Source organism: Trachypithecus francoisi, unplaced genomic scaffold (genome assembly GCF_009764315.1).
Source record: "Trachypithecus francoisi isolate TF-2019V2 unplaced genomic scaffold, Tfra_2.0 Lachesis_group6, whole genome shotgun sequence".
NCBI lineage: Eukaryota > Metazoa > Chordata > Mammalia > Primates > Cercopithecidae > Trachypithecus > Trachypithecus francoisi.
In genome coordinates, this window is record NW_022681471.1 from 86159206 (window position 1) to 86180172 (window position 20967).

At 43.8% G+C, this 20967-nt stretch overlaps 1 long non-coding RNA gene and 1 pseudogene across 2 annotated transcripts in view; both read left to right on the forward strand.

Moving 5' to 3' along the window:
• LOC117077897 overlaps positions 1 to 7207 on the forward strand; it is a 36127-nt gene extending 28920 nt beyond the window's left edge. The window contains exon 3 of one of the 2 annotated variants that reach the window (XR_004434857.1): positions 6764 to 7207. This is a non-coding gene — a long non-coding RNA (uncharacterized LOC117077897). Of the gene's footprint in view, positions 1 to 4439; positions 5051 to 6763 lie in introns of those variants that run through there. The other variant, XR_004434858.1, reaches the window with a different exon arrangement.
• A 1188-nt stretch (positions 7208 to 8395) lies between these two features.
• Positions 8396 to 10059, forward strand: LOC117077895 (annotated as a pseudogene).
• The last annotated feature ends 10908 nt before the right edge of the window (positions 10060 to 20967 follow it).

Below are 20967 nucleotides of genomic sequence, written 5' to 3' on the forward strand. Positions count from 1 at the left end.
AAATACACTTTCTTAATGGCATTTGTGTTTTCTTTGTGAAAAGTCAGTCACATAGTGTCAGTGTTAAGAAAGGGTCAAAGGTTTATAGGTTGCTCCCAATGGCCATACTTGGAATTATGATTCTCATGGGTTTAAAGATGTAATTTTTTAAAGTCAGTGTTTTACCACCTAGTTATTTGATCTTGTCCAATTTTGTGTTTTTAAAAAGTGTAAAACTGGAAGGCAAAGAAAAAATACTATTTTCAGTAAATACGTTGTTTGGTTGTTATTAATAGAATGTAATGGGCCTTTGAGATCTTAAGAACTTATGTTACCTTTGTTATTCAAACGCTGAACTTAAGCAGTGAAATAATAGAAACTATTTGAAGGAAGTTATTAAGGGGTTTAACTATTTTAAGCCAATATTTAGCTTATTCATATTGGTTTCCTGAAGATGTCAGAATTTGTTTTCAGTGTAAGACAAATATTCAACGGTAACAGATCAAGTTTAAAATGTAAATCCACTGTACGTATTATATTGATACCATCATTTTCAGGATGTACATAAGAGGATTGTGATACACAATTAGTAATCTCAGGGTTTTTCCCCATATATCTAAAATTTAGACTGTACTTATTTCTCTTTTAGTTCATCAATTTCTCTTAGCAAAAAATTTAGTTTGGTATTTGATGTCTTTTTTTTTTTTTTTTTTTTTTGAGACGGAGTCTTGCTCTGTCGCCCGGGCTGGAGTGCAGTGGCCGAATCTCAGCTCACTGCAAGCTCCGCCTCCCGGGTTTACGCCATTCTCCTGCCTCAGCCTCCCGAGTAGCTGAGACTACAGGCGCCCGCCACCTCGCCCGGCTAGTTTTTTTTTTTTGTATTTTTTTAGTAGAGACGGGGTTTCACCGTGTTAGCCAGGATGGTCTCCATCTCCTGACCTCGTGATCCGCCCGTCTCAGCCTCCCAAAGTGCTGGGATTACAGGCTTGAGCCACCGCGCCCGGCTTGATGTTCTATTAAAAAAATATTTCCAGGCTTGAGCCAGCTTAGAGACCTAGAATACCTTGAATGAAGGGGAGACTGAGTCTTCCTTGAGTAAGAACCCCAGAAAACTATCTAAAATCTATGCTGTATCTTTCAGCCTTCACCAAAGGGTACCTACAGCCTTTAACTAGGATAACTGCATTGAGAAAAAGGAAATAATCAGACCTTTTGGGAATTACTGGACACAGGCTTTGACATTTACTCCAGGAGACCCAAAATATCACTGTGATCACGTCAGAATAGTGGCTTATGAAGGTTACAGTATCAATGGAATTTTAGCTCATGTCCATATCACAGTGGACCAAGTGGATACCCAATCCCGTGCTGTGGTTATTTCCCCAGTTCTAAAATGTGTAATTGAAATAGATATACTCAGCAGCTGACAATCCCACACTGGTTCTCTGACCTGTGGAGTGAGGGCTACTGTGGTGAGAAAGGTCAAGTGGAAGTCAATAGAACTGCCTCTACCTAGGAAAATAATATATCAAAAGCAATACCAGGTTCCTAGGGGACTACAGAAATTAGTGCCAACATTAAGGACTTGAAAGATACAGGTGCGGTTGACACAGCAGGAGTACTGCCATCTTGAACAAGCACTGTCATTTTAAAATTCACGTTAATAAAAACTGCCTAAATCCAAGGGCATCAGCGTAATGGCTGAGGTCAGCACGACCGTAAACCACAAACATCTCCAACCAGAAACACCCCGAACTTCTCCCCAACCAGAGACATGCTAGCCCTCAGATAAACCCCCTCTGGGTGGGAAGATGCCAGCCTCGAGATAAACCTCTTCTGGCCGGAAAGATGTCAGCCCAAAGATAACCTCCCCTCTGCCCAGAGACATTTTAACTCCACTGTAAAACTTCTCCCCCACACAGAAACATTCCAAGCTTGTAATAAGCCCCCTCACCCTAAAACCAATATATAACTCTTAGTCTATAAGAGAAAGTGCTCCTGACTGAAATCGGCCAGAAGCCCCTCTCAGGTTTATTTTCTCTAAAATAAATCTGTCTTTAACTGTTAAGCCACATTTTGTGTTTCTTTCCGCTTTAACTCTTACAGTGGTGATTCCCACCACATCTCCATTGAACCCTCCTATTTGTCCTGTGCGGAAGACAGATGGATCTTGGAGGATGACACTAGATTAAGTTTAACCCAGTGGTGTCTCTAATTGCAGCCATTGTGCCAGATGTGGTTTCACTGCTTGAGCAAATTAACACATCCCCAGGTACTTGGTATACAGCTATTGATCTGGCAAATGACCTTTTCTCCATCCCTGTCCATAAAACCCATCAGAAGCAGTTTGCTTTTATTTGGAAAGGCCAGAAATACACCTTCACTGCCTACATTAGGGATACATCAACTCTCCAACACTATGTCATAATTTAGTTCACAGGGATCTTTCTTTTTTTTTTTTTTTTGAGACAGGGTCTCATTCTCTCGCCCAGGCTGAAGTGCAGTGGCATGATCAGAGCACACTGTGGCCCCGACATCCCACGCTCAATCTTCCCTCTTTAGCTTCCCGAGTAGCTAGAACCCCAGGCATGTATCACCACATGTGGCTAATTTTTTAAAATTTTTTTGTAGAAACAGGGTCTCAATACATTGCCCAGGCTGGTCTTAAACTCCTGGGCTCAAGTAATCCTCCTGCATTGGCCTCCCAAAGTGCTGGGATTACAGGCATGAGCTGCTGCACCCAGTGGCATCTTGATCATTTTTCCCTTTCAAGAGATATCACACTGGTCCATGACATCAATGAGATTATGGTGACTGGATTTAGTGAGAGAGAACTAGTACCTACTCTAGACATTGGTAAGACAGTTGCATGACAGAGAGTGGAAAATAAGTCCGAAAAAAACTCCAGGGGCCTTCTACCTCAGTGAAATTCCTAGGGCTTCAGTGGTGTAGGGCATATGGAGATACTCCCTCTATTTGATTTTTTTTTGTTTGCTTTTTTTGAGATGGAGTCTCAGTCTTGTTGCCCAGGCTGGAGTGCAGTGGCACAACCTAGGCTCACTGCAACCTCTGCCTCTCGGGTTCAAGTGATTCTCCTGCCTCGGCCTCCCAAGTAACTGGAGCTACAGGTGCGTACCACCATGCCCAGATAATTTTTGTATTTTTAGTAGAGAAGGGGTTTCACCATGTTAGCCAGGCTGATCTCGAACTCCTGACCTCAAGCGATCTGCCTGCCTCGGCCTCCCAAAGTGCTGGGATTACAGGCATGAGCCACCCTGCCCAGCCTGATTTTTTAATTTTTTTGAGACAGAGTCTCGGTATGTTGTGCAGGCTGTTCTCAAACTCTTAAGGTCAAGTGATCTGTCTGCCTTGGCCTCCCAAAGTGCTAAGATTACTGGCATGAACCACTGTGCCTGGCCAGAGATATTCCTGCTAAAATGAAGGGTAACTTGTTGCATCTGGGCCCTCCTAAAACCGAAAAATGAGGCACAACACCTAGTAGGGTGATATGGTTTGGCTGTGTCCCCACCCAAATCTCACCTTGAATTGTAATCATCCCCACGTGTCAAGGGTGGGGCCAGGTGGAGCCAAATGAATCATGGGGCAGTTTCCCCCATACTGTTCTGTGGTAGCAATAAGTCTCACGAGATCTGATGATTTTGTCAATGGAATTCCCCTGCAGAAGCTCTCTTGCCTGCCACTATGTAGATGTGACTTTGCTCCTCATTCCCCTTCCACTACGATTGTGAGGCCTCCTCAGCCATGTGGAACTGGGAGTCAATTAAATCTCTTTCCTTTATAAATTACCCAGTCTTAGATATGTCTTCATTAGCAGTGTGAAAACAGACTAATATATAGGACCTCCTTGGATTTTGGAGGCAACATATTACTCATATGGCTTTGTTTCTCTGGCCTATTTATGAAGCGACCTGAAAAGCTGCTAGTTTTGAGTGGGGTCCAGAATAAGAGAAGGCTCTGCAACAGCTCCAGGATGCTCTGCAAGCTGCTCTGCCACTTGAGGCATATGCTCCAGCAGATCCAATGACAGTGGTGCTTGAAATGACAGTGGCATTTAGGGATGTTGTTCGGAGCTCTTGGCAGGCCCCCATAGGTGAACCACAGCTCAGGCCCTTAGGATTTTAGAGCAAAGACTTGCCATCTCCTGCAGATAACCACTCTCCTATTGAGAACAGCTCTTGATCTGCTACTGGGTTTTAGTAGAAACAACACTTGACCATAGGCTACCAAGTTACCATGTGACCTGAGCTGCCCATCATGATCTGGGTGTTATCTGACCCAGCAAGCCATAAAGTTGGGTGTGCACACCAGTGCTCCATCACCAAATGGAAGTGGTAAATATGTGATGGGGCCTGAGCAGGCCCTGAAGGCACAAGCTACATGAAGAAGTGGCCCAAATGCTCATGGTCTCCACTCCTGATACACAGTCTTCTCTCTCCTAGTCTGCACCTGTGGCCTCATGGGGAGTTCCCAACAGTCAGCTGACAGAGGAAGAGAAGACTTGGGCCTGGTTTACAGATGGTTCTGCATGGTATGTAGGCACCACCCCAAAGTGGACAGCTGCAGCACTATCAACCCTTCCTAGGACATCCCTGAAGGACAGTGAAAGGAAATCCTCCCAGTGGGTAGAACTCCCAAGCAGTGCACCTAGTTGTTCACTTTGCTTGGAAGGAAAAAGGGATAGATATGCAATCATATACTGATTTGTGGGGTGTGACAAATGGTCTGGTTAGATGGTCAGGGACTTGGGAGGAACATGTTGGAAAACTAGTGACAAGGAAATCTGAGGAAAAGGTATATGGATAGACTTCCTTATGTGGGTCAAAAAAAGTGAAGATATTTATGTCCCATGTGAATCCTCACCAAAGGTGACCTCAGCAGAGGAGGATTTTAATAGTCAAGTGGACAGAATAATCGTTTCTGTGAATACCAGTTAGCCTCTTTCCCCAGCTATCCCCTCATTGCCCAATGGGTTCATGAACAAAGTGGCTATGGTGCCAGGGATGGAGGTTATGCATGGGCTCAGCAACATGCACTCCCACTCATGAAAGCCAACCTGACTATGACCACTGCTGAGTGTCTAATCTACCACCAGCAGAGACTATCACTGAGTTTCCAATATGGCATAATTCCTGGGGAGATCTGTCAGCTATCTGGTTGATTACTCTGGATTGCTTCCATCAGTAAGGAAGCAATGTTTTGTCCTTACTGGAACAGACACTCTAGATACTGGTTTGCCTTCCATGCACACAAAGCTTCTGCCTAAACTACCATCCATGGTCTTACAGAATTCCTTATCCACCATCATAATATTCCATACAGCATTGCTTCTGGTTAAGGAACTAACTTCACAGCCAAAGAAGTGCAGCAATGGGCGCATGCTCATGGAATTCACTGCTCTCACCATGTTCCCCATCATCCTGAAATAGCTGGCTTCAAAGAATGGTGGAATGGACTTTGGAAGACTTAGTTACAGTGCCAGCTAGGTTACAATACCTTGCAGGGCTAGGGTAAGATTCTCCAGAAGTCTCTATATACTCTGAATCTGTATCTAATATATGGTGTTGTTTCTCCCACAGCCAGGATTCACAGATCCATGAATCAATGGGTGGAAATCAATGGGTCCCCATCAACCCTAGTGACCCACTAGCAAAATTTCTCCTCCTGTTACAGAGACCTTTTGGTCTGCTAGCCTAGAGGTTTCAGTTCCAAAGGGAGGAATGCTTCTACCAGGAGACACAACGATTCCATTGAGCTAGAAGTTAAGGCAAAGAAGGGAGTTCTGGTGTTGGTTGGAGTGATTGATCCTGTCTACCAAGGGGAAACTGGACTACTACTCCACAATGGAGAGAAGGAAGAGTATTCTAGAATACAGGAAATCCTCTAGAGAATCTCTTAGTGTTACCATCCCTTATGACTAAGGTCAATGGAAAATGACAACAACCCAATCTAGGCAGAACTACTAATGGCCCAGATTTTACAGCAATGAAGGTTTGGGTTACCCTACCAGTAAAGAACTATGACTAGCTGAGTTGCTTGCTGAAGAATATGGAATGGATAGTGGAAGAAGGTAGTTATAAATATCAGTTATCATGTGACTAGTTACAGAAACAAGGGCTGCAATTGCCATATTTCCTCCTTATTTTGTTATGAATATATGTTTGTATATATCAAATACTTATGTTTTCGTCCCTCTCTTATTCCCTTATCGTGTAATATAAGGTGTATTGGCTTTAAATAATAGTATTTAAGAATTGTTAACTTTACATCATAGTATTTAAGTTACAGGATATCAAAGAAAAGAGTAAACATCAGTAAAGGACTTTACCCCTTTTGCTGGGGAAATGGTTAGTGCGCTTTCGGTTGTAGGCAGAATAGTTTTATCACGTTAGATGGAATTATGACCTTGTTATGGTCTTCATTTGACGATTAAATATGGTTTAAGGAGGTGTTATATGGGTGCCAAGTTCACAAGGCATGGATTTGTGATGGTTAATTGTATGTGTCAACTTGACTGGATCTTGGGGTGCCCAGATATTTGGTCAAACATTATTCTGGGGTTTCTTTGGGGATGTTCCTGGGTGATAGGAACATAGGAACATTTAAATTGTAGACTGAGTAAAGCAGATTGCCCTCCCTGATGTTGGTGGGCCTCACCCAATCAGTTGAAGGCCTGAATAGAACAAAAAGGATTACCCTCCCCAAAGTAAGAGTGAATTCTCCTGCCCGCCTTCAAACTAGAATATCAGCATTTTCTTCCCTTCAGACTTAAGCGGAAATATCAGCTCTTCCTGGGTCTTGAGTCTGCCAGCCTTTGAACTGGAACTACACCATTGGTACTCTGGGTCTTCCTCCTGACAACTCACCTTGCAGATATTGGGACTTGTCAACCTACACAATCATGTGAGTTGACTCCCTACAATGAATCTTTGTCTGTCTTTCTCTCTCTCTAGCTCGCTCGCTCATATATATCCTATTGATTCTGTTTCCCTGGAGAACCCTAATACAGATTTTAAAATAAATATTTGTATAAATTAAATTTACATGTTAGGTTCTAAAAAATTACTATTATTTAGAGATGGGGTCTAGTTATATTGCCCGGGCTTGAGTACAATGGCTATTCATAGGCACAATCATCGTATGCCACAAACTCAAACTCCTGGGCTCAAGCAATCCTCTTGCCTCAGCCTCCTGAGTAACTGGGACTACAGGTGTGGGCCACCATGTTGGGCTCAAAAATTAATTTTGGCCAAGCATGGTGGCTTGTGCCTCTATCCCAGCACTTTGGGAGGCTGAGGCGGGAGGATTTCTTGAGGCCAGGAGTTCAAGACTAGCTCTGGCAACATAGTGAGACCCAGTATCTACCAAAAAGAAAAATTAATTTTAAATGTTAAAAATTAATGTTTTAAATGTTCAAAAATTAATTTAAATTTTAATGCATTTAAAAATAAAACTTAAATGCATTAAGAGTGCTTTAAAATAAATTGCATTGAAACATTTTTAAAAACCCAGGTATAATCCTGAAATCTATAAATTCATCTATAGATCTATAGAACTTATAGATCTTGAAATCTATAAATTCACCTCACTCTACAATATGGATTAGAAGTACTTGAGACACAGAAAGACTAAGGCAGCTGCCTGGAGACTGGGTCCACTAAGTGGCTGAACTGAGATTTACGTGGGAAAGATTAAATAGTAACTGTTTTACATGAGAAAGATTAAAATTACATGAAATAAATTATGTAAGGGACACTGGCTGATATATGCAAAATGGTCTACATATTTCAGAATAAAAACAGTATTCTTTAAAAAAACACCCAGGTGTAGTAAATATTCTCTGGTGGTTAATAAAAAGTCTAAAAATTCACAAAGTATTACTTACACTCATGTATGGACATTTTTTTTTTCTTTTCTTCTGAGACAGAGTCTCACTCTATCACACAGGCTGGAGTACAGTGGTACAATCTAGCTGACTGCAACCTCTGCCTCTCAGGTTCAAGTCATTCTCCTGCCTCAGCCTCCCGAGTAGCTGGGATTACAGGCATGTACCACCATGCCCAGCTAATTTTTGTATTTTTAGTAGAGATGGGGTTTCACCATGTTGGCCAGGTTGATCTCAAACTCCTGACCTCAGGTGATCCACTTGCCTCAGCCTCTCAAAGTGCTGGGATTACAGGCATGAGCCACCATGCCCAGCCTAGACAGACTTTTTGTTTGTTTTTGAGACAGGGTCTGGTTCTGCTGCCCAGGCTGGAGTGCAGTGGCACAATCTCGGCTCACTGCAATCTCTGCCTCCTAGGCTCAAGCAATTCTTATGCCTCAGCCTCCTGGGTAGCTGAGGTGGTGGTAGGCACGCACCACCATGCTTGGCTAATTTTTGAATTTTTAGTAGAAATGGGGTTTCGCCATGTTGCCCAGGCTGGTCTCAAACTCCTGGACTCAACTGATCCACCCACCTCAGCCTCACAAAGTGCTGAGATTACAGGCATAGCCACCGAGCCAAGGAATCAATTTAATTAATTCTCGTTACATGCTTTCTATTTTTTTTTAAAGAAAATAATTCAGAATGAATTTCCATCAAAACTCAGTATTTGGCTAATTGTTAACTTCAAAATCCAGTAATACACTCACTTGCTGCCACCAGCCCGTACACCATGTCCTCCCACGGCTCTGCCGCCCCGCTCCTCCACAGGTTGCAATGGAAGAAGAGATCGCCACGCTCGTCATTGACAATGGCTCTGGCATGTGCAAAGCTGGCTTTGCTGGGGATGGATGGCCCCGGAGCTGTGTTCACCTCCATCATCAGGCACCCCCCTGCACCAGGGTGTGATGGTGGGCATGGGCCAGAAGGACTCCTACATGGGCCTTGAGGCCCAGAGCAAGCGCAACATCCTGACCCTGAAGTACCCTATCGAGCATGGCATCATCACCATCTGGGACGACAAGGAGAAGATCTGGCACCACACCTTCTACAACGAGCTGTGCATGGCCCTGGAGAAGCACCCAGTGCTGCTGAGCGAGGCCCCCCAAATCCCAAGGCCAACAGAGAAAAGATGACACAGATCATGTTTGAGACCTTCAACACCCCAGCCATGTATGTGGCTATCCAGGCTGTGCTGTCCCTCTAAGCCTCTGGGTGCATCACTGGCATTGTCATAGACTCTGGAGAGAGAGTCACCCACATGGTGCCCATCTACGAGGGCCATGCCCTCCCCCCATGCCATCCTGCGTCTGGACCTGGATGGCTGGGACCTGACCAACTACCTCATGGAGATCCTCACTGAGCTTCACCATCACGGCCAAGCAGGAGACTGTGCGCAACATCAACGAGAAGCTGTGCCACGTCGCCCTGGACTTCGAGCAGGAGATGGACACTGCCACATCCTCCTTCTCCCCGGAGAAGAGCTACAAGCTGCCTGACAGCCAGGTCAGGTCATCACCATCGGCAACAAGTGGTTCTGGTGTCTGCAGGCACTGTTCCAGCCTTCCTTCTTGGGCATGGAATCCTGCGGCATCCACAAGACCACCTTCAACTCCATCATGAAGTGTGACGTGGACATCCGCAAAGACCTGTACGCCAACACAGTGCTGTCTGGCAGCACCACCATGTACCCTGGCATCACCGCCCTGGCATCCAGCACCATGAAGATCAAGATCATCATGCCCCCACAGCACAAGTACTCGGTGTGGATCGGTGGTTCCATCCTGGCCTCACTGTCCACCTTCCAGCAGATGTGGATTAGCAATTAGCTATGTATGACGAGTCTGGCCTCTGCATCGTCCACTGCAAATGCCTCTAAATGGACTGCGAGCAGATGTTCAGCATTTGCTGCATGGGTTTATTCAGGAGTATAAATTTGCCCCTGGCAAATGCATAAAACTCATGCTAGCCTCACAAAACTGGAATAAGCCTTCAAAAAGAAATTTGTGGCCAGGTGTGGTGGCTCATGCCTGTGATCCCAGCACTTTGGGAGGCCTAGACAGGTGGATCACAAGGTCAGAAGTTCGAGACCAGCCTGGCCAACATGGTGAAACCCCGTCTCTCCTAAAAATACAAAAATTAGCCAGGCATGGTGGCATTCGCCTATAATCCCAGCTACTGGGGAGGCTGAGGCAGGGGAATCGCTTGAACCTGGGAGGCAGAGGTTGTGGTGAGCCGAGATTGCACCGCTGCACTCCAGCCTGGGCAACAGGAACAGGGTGAGACTGTCTCAAAACAAACAAACAACAAGCAAAAAAAAACCACACACACACAAAGAAATTTGTCCTTGAAGCTTGTATCTGATATCAGCACTGGATTGTAGACTTGTTGCTGATTTTGACTTTCTATTCAAGTTATAATCAAGTTAACTGTTCCCCTTGGTATGTGTTTAATACCCTGTACATGTCTTTGATTTCAACCTTTAGTACATGTGGCTTGGCCACTTTGTGGCTGAGGTAAGAATGTGCTTGTGGAAGACAAGTCTGTGGCTTGGTGAGTCTGCGTGGCCAGCAGTCTCCAATATGTGCAGGGTATTAATGTGTCAGGGCTGAGTGTTCTGGGATTTCTCTAGAGGCTGGCAAGGGCTCCTGAACCAGTTGTTTCTGTCCTTCTGGTCTGTCAGAGTTGGAAAGTCCAAGCCATAGGACCCAGTTTCCTTTCTTAGCTGATGTTTTCCTGCAAGAACATCGTGGGCTGTTACTTGCCTTGAGCTGGAAGCGGTTTGGATTTACACCTGTAGATATATTCATCCTTTTAATTTATGTAAGTTTTTTTGTACATAATTCTCAATTCTTTAAAGAGATGACAACAAATTTTGGTTTTCTACTGTTATGTGAGAACATCAGGCCCCAGCAACACGTCATTGTGTAAGGAAAAATAAAAGTGCTGCCGTTACAAAAAAAAAAATCCAATAATAGAGAGTGGGAGAAGGAGAAATTGGGGAGAGTGAGAGCAAGAAAGAATGAGGGACAGAGAGAAAGAAAAAAGGAAAGAGGAAGAAGGGAGGAAGGGAAGATAAAACAATGGGGTAAATAACAACTAAGAAAATGAAATCAGTTATGTTCCATTAAAGCAGCGCCTAATAATAGATGCTGATTCTAATAATAAAAGATACAGCTTCCATGTTACCAGAAAAAATTGTGAAAAGAGCAGATTGAATCTAATAAGTAAGTATTTAATACTACACATATGCACACCAACAAAGTATCTTGATGAGCAGGAGCAAGGCAAAAATCAGGTTAAGTCGAATGATTCCCACAGAAGGTCACAGAAGTGCTGTATACTGCAGCCCCTCACAGCTCCTCTCTAGTAGAAGAAGCCACACACTAGATCTTGCACTGGACCAAGATGTTCAAAGAGGGAACTGTGTGAAACACCACACTGTTCAAATATAATTTCAAAATAATTTTATTTTACTTATTTTATTTTTGGGATAAAGTTTCGCTTTTGTTGCCCAGGCTAGAGTGCAATGGCGCGATCTCGGCTCCCTGCAACCTCTGGCTCCCGGGTTCAAGTGATTCTCCTGTCTCAGCTTCCTGAGTAGCTGGGATTATAGGCATGCACCACCACGTCTGGCTAATTTTGTATTTTTAGTAGAGACGGGGCTTTATCATGTTGGTCAGGTTGGTCTCGAACTCCTAACCTCGAGTGATCCACCTGCCTCAGCCTCCCAAAGTGCTGGGATTACAGGTGTGAGCCACCATGCCTGGCCTTCAAAATAATTTTAAACTGGAAAAACACAGTTGCAAATGCTAGAGATACTTTAAAAACATTTATAATTATTTTAAAAATTATAACTATTGATAACTCTCACCCCTGGAACTGAAATGCAGCACTGTAGGGTACCTGGGCACACAGGCTAGGAAACTAATGAGAGAAGACTTGTGTTTTTGCCCTTGGAAACTTCTAATTTGGAGGGACATGCATTTTGTTTTTGCCCTTTTTGTGCTTAATGCTGTGATGAACACCTTGCATATGGCCCCTTATATATCTGTGTACTTCCCTGGGATTTATTGTACCCAGGAACAGAATTGTGGGTCATACAGTAAATGCATTTACTTTTTTTTTTTGAGACAGAGTCTCACTCTGTTACCCAGGCCTGGAGGGCAGTGGTGCGATCTTGGCTCACTGCAACCTCTGCCTCCCAGGTTCAAGCGATTCTCCTGCCTCAGCCTCCCGAGTAGCTGGGACTACAGGCGCCTGCCACCTCGCCCGGCTAGTTTTTTGTATTTTTTAGTAGAGACGGGGTTTCACCATATTAGCCAGGATGGTCTCGATCTCCTGACCTCGTGATCCGCCCATCTCGGCCTCCCAAAGTGCTGGAATTACAGGCTTGAGCCACCGCGCCCGGCCTATACATTAGGTTTTTATATACACGTGTCTGTATCTATGCTGTTGTATTGGTCTACTTTTCTGTTTCTGTGCCAATGACACATTGTTTATATTTCTAAATTCAAAGAAACAAAGGCCGGACGGGGTGAGTCACGCCTGTAATCCCAGCACTTTGGGAGGCTGAGGCGGGCAGATCACCCGAGGTCAGGAGTTCAAGACCAGTCTGACCAACATGGAGAAACTCCATCTCTACTAAAAATACAAAATTACCTGGGCATCATGGCGCATGACTGTAATCCCAGCTATTCAGGAGGCTGAGACAGGAGAATCACTTGAACCCGGGAGACGGAGGTTGTGGTTAGCCGAGATCGTGCCATTGCACTCCAGCCTGGGCAACAAGAGTGAAACTCCGTCTCAAAAAAATAAATAAATAAAAATAAATTCAAAGAAGAAAGAAATAAGGCAGAAATAAAATAGAGAACAAAAGACAACAGTGAAAATCAAGCAAACCAAAGCAGATTCTTTGAAAAGACTAATAAGAGAGACAGACTTCTGGCCAGTGATCAAGAAAAAAACAGAAAATTAAAAAACCAAGATACAGGCCAGGCACGGTGGCTCACGCCTGTAATCCCAGCACTTTGGGAGGCAGAGGTGGGTGGATCACCTGAGGTCGGGAGTTGGAGACCAGCCTGACCAACATGGAGAAACCCCGTCTCTACCAAAAATACAAAAATTAGCCAGGCGTGGTGGCGCATGCCTGTAATTCCAGCTACTTGGGAGGCCGAGGCAGGAGTATCGCTTGAACCCGCGAGGTGGAGGCTGCGGTGAGCCGAGCTCATGCCATTGCACTCCAGCCTGGGCAACAAGAGCGAAACTCTGTCAAAAAACAAACAAACAAACAAACAAAAACCAAGATATAGAATGATAAGGGGGACAATAATAGGGAAAAAATACATATATATATTTTTTGAGACGGAGTTTCTCTCTTGTTGCCCAGGCTGGAGTGCAATGGTGTGATCTCAGCTCACCGCAACCTCCACCTCCAGGGTTCAAGCGATTCTCCTGCCTCAGCCTCCCAGAGTAGCTGGGATTACAGGCATGTGCCACCACAGCCGGCTAATTTTGTATTTGTTTTAGTAGAGATGGGCTTTCTCCATGTTGGTCAGGCTGGTCTCGAACTCCCCACCTCAGGTGATCTGCTCGCCTTGGCCTCCCAAAGTGCCGGGATTACAGGCGTGAGCCACTGAGCCTGACCAGAAAAATAGAATTTTTAAAAGTGAAGAATTATGAATGACATGCCAATGAATTTAGAAACCTAGATGAAAATAAATGATACATTCTTAGAAAAATACACCATGCTAAAAATGGCACAAATAGAAAGGTCTATTCTGAATAGTCCAGTAAGTATTAAATAAATAAAAATGGTAATCAAAGAACTGTTCTCTCTCAAAACCCCAGTGGGTTTTGTAGGTGAGCTGTAGCAAACTTTCAAGGTATAGTTAATTCCAATCATATGCATAATAAATAACAAAAGTAAAACCAATTTTTTTTTTTGAGGTTAGTGTAACCTAAATTATAAAACTGGATAGGAGAACCTAAGAAAAGAAAATCCTAGGGCCACTTATAAAACAAAAATCTCCCCTCAAGAGTTAGCTAACAGACACTAATAGTGCATTCAAAAATACAGATTATGACCCAGTGGAGTTTACTCCAGGAATATAAGAATGTTATGATTCAGGCTATGTGCTGTGGCTCACATCAGTAATCCTAGCACTTTAGGAGGCCAATGCAGGAGTTCACTTGAAGCCAGGAGTTCAAGATCAGCCTGGGCAACCTAGCAAAACCCCCATCTCTACAAAAACAAAAATAAAAAATTAGCCAGGTGAGGTGGCAGGCACCTGGAGTCCTAGCTGCTCTAGCCTGGGTGACAAAGCAAGACCTTGTCTCTTTAAAAATAAAAAAAGAGAATGTTATGGTTCAACATCAATAGTATACTAATGTGGCCAGGTGCAGTGGCTCATGTTTATAATCCCAACAATTTGGAAGGCTGAGGTAGGATGATTGCTGGAGCCCAGGAGTTTGAGACTAGTCTGGGCAACATAGTGAGACGTTCTACTAAAAATACAATGTGGCCAGGTGCAGTGGCTCATGTTTATAATCCCAACAATTTGGAAGGCTGAGGTAGGATGATTGCTGGAGCCCAGGAGTTTGAGACTAGTCTGGGCAACATAGTGAGACGTTCTACTAAAAATACAAAATTAGCCGGGTGTGGTGGCACATGCCTGTAATCCTAGCTACTCGGGAGGCTGAGGCAGGAGAATCGTTCAAACCCAGGAGACGGAGGTTGCGATGAGCCAAGATTGTGCCATTGCACTCCAGCCTGGGCAACAAGAGCGAAACTTCAACTCAAAAAATATATATATATATACACACACACACACACACATTTATATATATATGCTGGGTGTGGTGGCTCTCGCCTGTAATCTCAACTACTTGGGAGGCTGAGGCAGGAAGATCCCTTGAGCTCAGGAGTCCGAGGCTGCAGTGAGCCATGATCATGTCACTGCACTCCAGCCTGAGCGACAGAGTGAGACCCTGCCTAAAAATGAAACAAACAAAAAAACCCCAAAAAACAAAAACAAACAAACAAACAAAAAACAAGGCCGGGAACGGTGGTTCACACCTGTAATCTCAGCACTTCGGAAGACTGAGGCAGGCGGGTCACCTGAGGTGAGGAGTTCAAGACCAGCCTGGCCAACATGGTGAAACCCCATCTCTAGTAAAAATACAAAAATCAGCCAGGCGTGATAGTTTACACCCATAGTCCCAGCTATTTGGGAGGCTGAGGCAGGAGAATCGCTTGAACCCGGGAGGCAGAGGGTGCAGTGAACTGAGATTGTGCCATTGCACTCCAGCCTGGGCGACAAGAGCAAAGACTCGGTCTCAAACAAACAAACAAAAAGAAACAAACTATCTGTTGCTGATGGTGGGTGAAAACAGAGTTTTGGGGAATTGGGATGTCCTAAGATAGAGAAACAGTGTCGGTCAGGTCAACCCCAAAGAAGCCTGAACTGGATTCACAGAGGGGATGATGGTGGATTCAGAAGTCTGGGATGAACAGGGGTGACATATGTTCACTAATGTGGTGTGGGTCCTGATCATGATGGCAGACCCATCTGCTCTTAGAAATAAAACTTTCTTACCAGGAGGATAGGGCTGTTGTATAAACTGTGGGTTGGCATTAAGACACCAGTTTGAGGAGGACATTGATGATAGGCTCATTTCCCTCTTCTGCCAGTATGGAAAGTGGACACTAGGGCTAGAAGATGGCAACAGGTGCTGTGTGATTTTGATTTTAACGGGAGCATCCTAAGTAGCTGCCCTCCCTTGTTAAAGTCAGCTGTCCACAAGTTGGATTCAGGAAGGCTTCAACCCATAAAGACAGTTACTGTGGGTCACACCAGGGTGACACAAATGGCATGCGGAGATCCGGTGATACTCCAGCTGGCCTGCAGCACATTACTACGTTTAGTTTGCAAGGAACATGTCTACCTGATATGTCAGTAGACGTACAAGTTTAGGCAGGAAGGCACATACCTCAGTGAAGCATCCTATGGTAACAGAAAGCCATTTCAAAAGATAAGAACTAACTAACTAACACGATCTCAACTAAAACTGCAGCCCACAGCAGATCTGGCGAGGCAACCTGAGTGCAGAGACAAGGCAGAATACGTGACCTCAGTGTTGAGGGGAAATGTCCATTTGCTCATCAGTGGAGATAGGGACACTAGGATTGGGGGACAAAAGGAGGAAGAGTGTGGCTAGGGGTGATCCAAGCAGACTCAATTTAACACCCATGATTCTTTTCTAGTCTAAGGATGGCTGGGGTTAAATCAAATACATTTTTCCAACAGCCAGATTTTTGTTTGTGTTGAAGCTACAGAGGCAATTTCCAAGACATGGTTCAACATGGGGCTGTACTTCTAAGGTATGAAGGTTTGGTCTTTTGCTCTTGTAGGGACATGAGTTCAGTCCCCTGCTTTCTCCACTGGATTTTGAGTTTTACTGTGAAATGGGCTAATGAACCGAGGGCCCCATCTGAATCCTTTAGGAACGTTGGGAAGCAATCCCGACAAAACTTTGGAGAAATGACCAACTTTTGAAGGAGCCTTCAAAATCCTTCACCTCAGAAAACTTTCTGTTGAAATGATTTACTTGATTATAATAATCTTTTGGGTACTCAGGTGATTTAAGTTTGTACCTGTTGGTTTTGGATCAATCAGATTTATTAGGTTTGGTTTCTTGATCATGCTCAGTATTTATTTTTCCTTTGAATCTCAGGTGCAGAAGGTGGAGGAAGCTAAATACTCTACTGGTCATGTTACATTATTATCTTTGATCAGTAAAATGCGTATCTTTTTATTTACTTATTCATGTATTTACCTTCATTCCTCACTCCTGTTTCCAACACTCTCCCCCTCATAGGCAGATATTCCAATGTGATTATTGTCATTCTCTTTGATTCTATGTGTTCTGATAAATGCAAATGTTATCAGGTTTGAAATCTCTTTGTGTTGCTTTCAAACTTTTAAATGTATTCAACATAGAAAAAAGTTCTGAAAACTTCCATGTACAGTTTAAAGACATATAAGAAAACACCCATCTACCCACCAGCTGGCTTAAGAACTAGAACATTATAGAGTTTGAGAAGCCAACTGTGGATCCCTTATCTCCTTCCCCCGCCCAGAAGAAACCACTACCTTGACCTTTATGTTCTCATTTCCTCAATTTTTGCAAAAAAAAAAAAAAAAATTCTTTCTTTTAATTTTTGAGACAGAGTTTCACTTTTGTTGCCCATGCTGGAGTGCAATGACACGATCTCAGCTCACTGCAAAACCCACCTCCTGGGTTCAAGTGATTCTCCTGCCTCAGCCTCCTGAGCAGCTGACATTACAGGCACATGCCACCATGTCCGGCTAATTTTTGTATTTTTAGTAGATACGGGAGTTCTCCATGTTGCCCAGGCTGGTCTGGAACTCCTGACCTCAGGTGATCCGCCCGCCTCGGCCTCCCAAAGTGCTGGGATTATAGGCATGAGTCACTGTGCCTGGCCTGCTTTTGAGAAAATTTCACCTCCCATGTATGTATCACTGAACAAGGTATTGTTTTGTTTTGAAAACCGAATGGCAAGCATGCACCTGGCTGGTTACGGAAGGAGCAGTATTGGTACAATTAGGTGAAGAGTCCCAGGAGAGGATAAGCTGAAGAGAATTTCTCAGTCATAGCGAGTGCGGCTTCAGTTTCCCTAAGAGTTTACAAGAGCTGCTTCTGGGGAAGTCAGAGGGTAAGGTTCTAAATGAGGCCAGGAAAATACACTCATGCCTCAGCATAGTCAGGGCGCTGGCAGGGCTATTGTGCGGACCAGAAATTAGTTACCATATGGTCTGGTTACCATATGGTTTGATGGGGAGTGGGCCACTCTAACTCTTTACTTCCAAACTCTGTGACCAGCCCCCATCCTTAATAGTAGATCACAGCAGGTAACTTCTGTGGGGTGAAATGCACGTCCACACCTGCTCCAGGCAGCTGCAGTGCTGGTGGGAGGGTGTGCAGGAGCCGCAGCAGCACGTACTCAAAACCAGCCGAGTACAGATGGTCTGAGCCAGGCTCACCTGGGCATTCTGGCCTCAGGTTAACAGAGTGCAGGTGTGGCTGTTTCCTCCTCAGTGGAGTAGACTCTAAAGGATGAATGCCATGGAGAGTGGGTGACTAGGCCAAGGGAACAGACACTTTCTGCTTGTTTTTTTCCCTACCCCTTTCTTTTTTCTTTTCTTTTTTTTTTTTTTTTTTGACAGGGTCTCACTCTGTCACCCAGGCTGGAGTGCAGTGATGCAATCTCGGCCCACTGCAGTCTCAGACTCCTGGGCTCAAGCGATCCTCCCACCTCAGCCCCTCTGGTAGCTGAGACCACAGGCATGCACCACCACATTTGGCTAATTTTGTATTTTTTGTAGAGATGAGAACTCACTATGTTGCTCAGGCTGGAACTGAACTCCTAGGCTCAAGCGATCTGCCCACCTCGGCCTCTCGAAGTGCTGGGATTACAGGTGTGAGCCACTGTGCCTGGCAATTCCACCGCTTTCTTATTTATTCCTGTCATCCACGCTCCCATTCCTCCCCACTCCCTGACATAGGCATTTTTCAAAAGTGTTTAACTTACATCCGTTTGTGTGCATTTCTGTAAGGTGTGTATTTGGTGTATATGTGCATATATTTGTAACTTGTGAGTAGTATTGTTATACGGTTCATTCTTTTTCACTCAGTGCTATGTGTTGAAGATCATCGTGTTGCCCTGTGTACATCTAACTCACTGGTGTAAAGGTTAAGAGGTCCTCTGTGGAATGCACCCATCACTATTTCCCTGTGTATGCCCCTGGTGATGGACACCCAGCATGCCTTTGACTTCCCACTGTTGCAAACCACACCATCATGAACATTCTTCTACATGACCCTTTATGGACCTGTGTGAGAATTTATTTGGAGGGCCCATGGGGATAGTGTCACATTCATCTCTGGGATGGCTGCCACAGTCCCCACTCCCAATGCAAGAGGGTCCCTGTGCCCCCATATCCCCACTAAAGGACTTGGCATGATCCAGCTTTTTAACATTTTGTCTGTTTGTGAATCTAAAGTAAAATCTCACTGTAGTTTTATTTTAGACTTTTCTGTTAATACATTTGAACATCTTTATTAGGCCTGTTAGCTTTTTGGGTTTTCCACTTCAGGAAATTGCTTGTTCATATCCTTTGTAGACCTGTTTGCAACTGGAGACCCTGTCACTTTTTTTCCTCTCTATATGTGCTCCACTGATAATCCTAATTCTGTGGGAAAGCTGAACCCTACCCAGGGTTTCCACACACTGTACCAGGCTCTGTAGTGTCTTTCCATATGAATTTTAGGATCAGTTTGTCAATTTCTGCAAAAAGCCTGCTGAGATTTTTATAGGAATGACATTTAATCTATGGATCAATTTGGGGAGAATTGACATTATAACAATACTAAGTTTTCCAACCCATGAATGTTTTTCATTAATTTGGCTCCTCTTTCTCTCAGCAATACAAGTGTATAGGTCTCCCACATCTTTTGTGAGATTTATTCCTAAGTCACATTTTTAGATGTTATTGTAAATGGTATTTTAAAATTTTCTGTATCCAATTGTTCATTGCTAGTATATGGATATACAACTAATTTTGTATATTGATCTTATAACCTGAAACTTGTTGGATTCACTTATTAGTTCTAGTAGGGTTTCATTTTTGGTGGACTCAGTTGGATTTTCTACATAGATGATCACATTTTCTGTAAATACAGTTTACTTCTTCCTTTCCAATTTGGATGCCTTTTGCTTCTTTTTCTTGCCTGACTGCACTGCCTAGAACCTTCAGTATAATGCTGAATAGAAGTGGTGAGAGTGGACATCTCTGTTTTGTTTCTGATCTTGGGGGGAAAGCACTCAGTTCTCACCAGTAAATATAATGTTAGCTGTGGGTTATTTTGCAGATGCCCATATCAGATTGAAGAAGTTCCCTTCTACTTCTCGTTTGCCAAGAGTTTCTGTTTTTAAACTCGGGAATGGATGTCAGATGTTGTCAAATGCTTTTTCTGCATTTATTGCAATAATCATATGGGTTTTCCTTTTTGGTTTGTTAATATGTTGAATTGCATGATTGATTTTCTAATGCCAAGCCAATCCTGCGTTCCTGGGATAAAATCCATTTTGTTATGATTCATTATCCTTGTAATACATTATTGGATTTGATTTGATAAAGTTTTTTTAGAATTTTGTATCCCTTGAACTTTCCATTTTAATACTAATGGCTCCTCAGATTGGCCTCCCCACGACGCACCTGTTTTCCAGATGCCCCACTCTGACTGTTCATATCCTCTACACTGTGTCTGGGATGGTTACTGAGGTGGTTACTGAGGCTGGGACTTTCCCCAAACTTACGGAGGGTCAAAGAAAATTTAGAACAAAGACTTGAAAGCATTTTCTTTATGTGGTCAATCCTACCTCTGAGTATGTGAATCAACTCCGGGCAGCAGTCTTGCCCCTTAACAAAGGCGTGTCCCCAACCTGAAGAGCCATCTTCAAAGCCTCTCAGTACCTGACAGGTTAGTTCCTAAGAGAAAAAGCATTATTAACTGCTTAAGAAATCCCCTGAGCCTAGATTATCCCTCTGTCACTGTTCTCCCATATAGTACTGCTCTGCTCCAAAAGGAAATAGCCAATACTTCTCACTGAAGAATTCTATCCCATTCTGACTGCCTACTTGATATCCCACACTCTAAGGTGCCAAATAACCCTTTTGAATTCCTGACCTTGTTTTTTTGTGGATGGCTTTTATATCCACGATATTAGGGGAACATACAGGGCAGGATATACTCCTTTCCTCATTGCACCATAGAAGCTCTTCTTCCTTCAATCCCCTCGTCGCAAAAGTAATAATGGTAGTAATAGCAAACACATATACAGTGCTTACTACATGCCATGCATTATTCTAAATACTTTATGTAGATTAACCCATTTAATACCCTCAATAATCCTATGAAGTACATATTACTACTATTCCCATTTTTGTTTTATTTTTTAA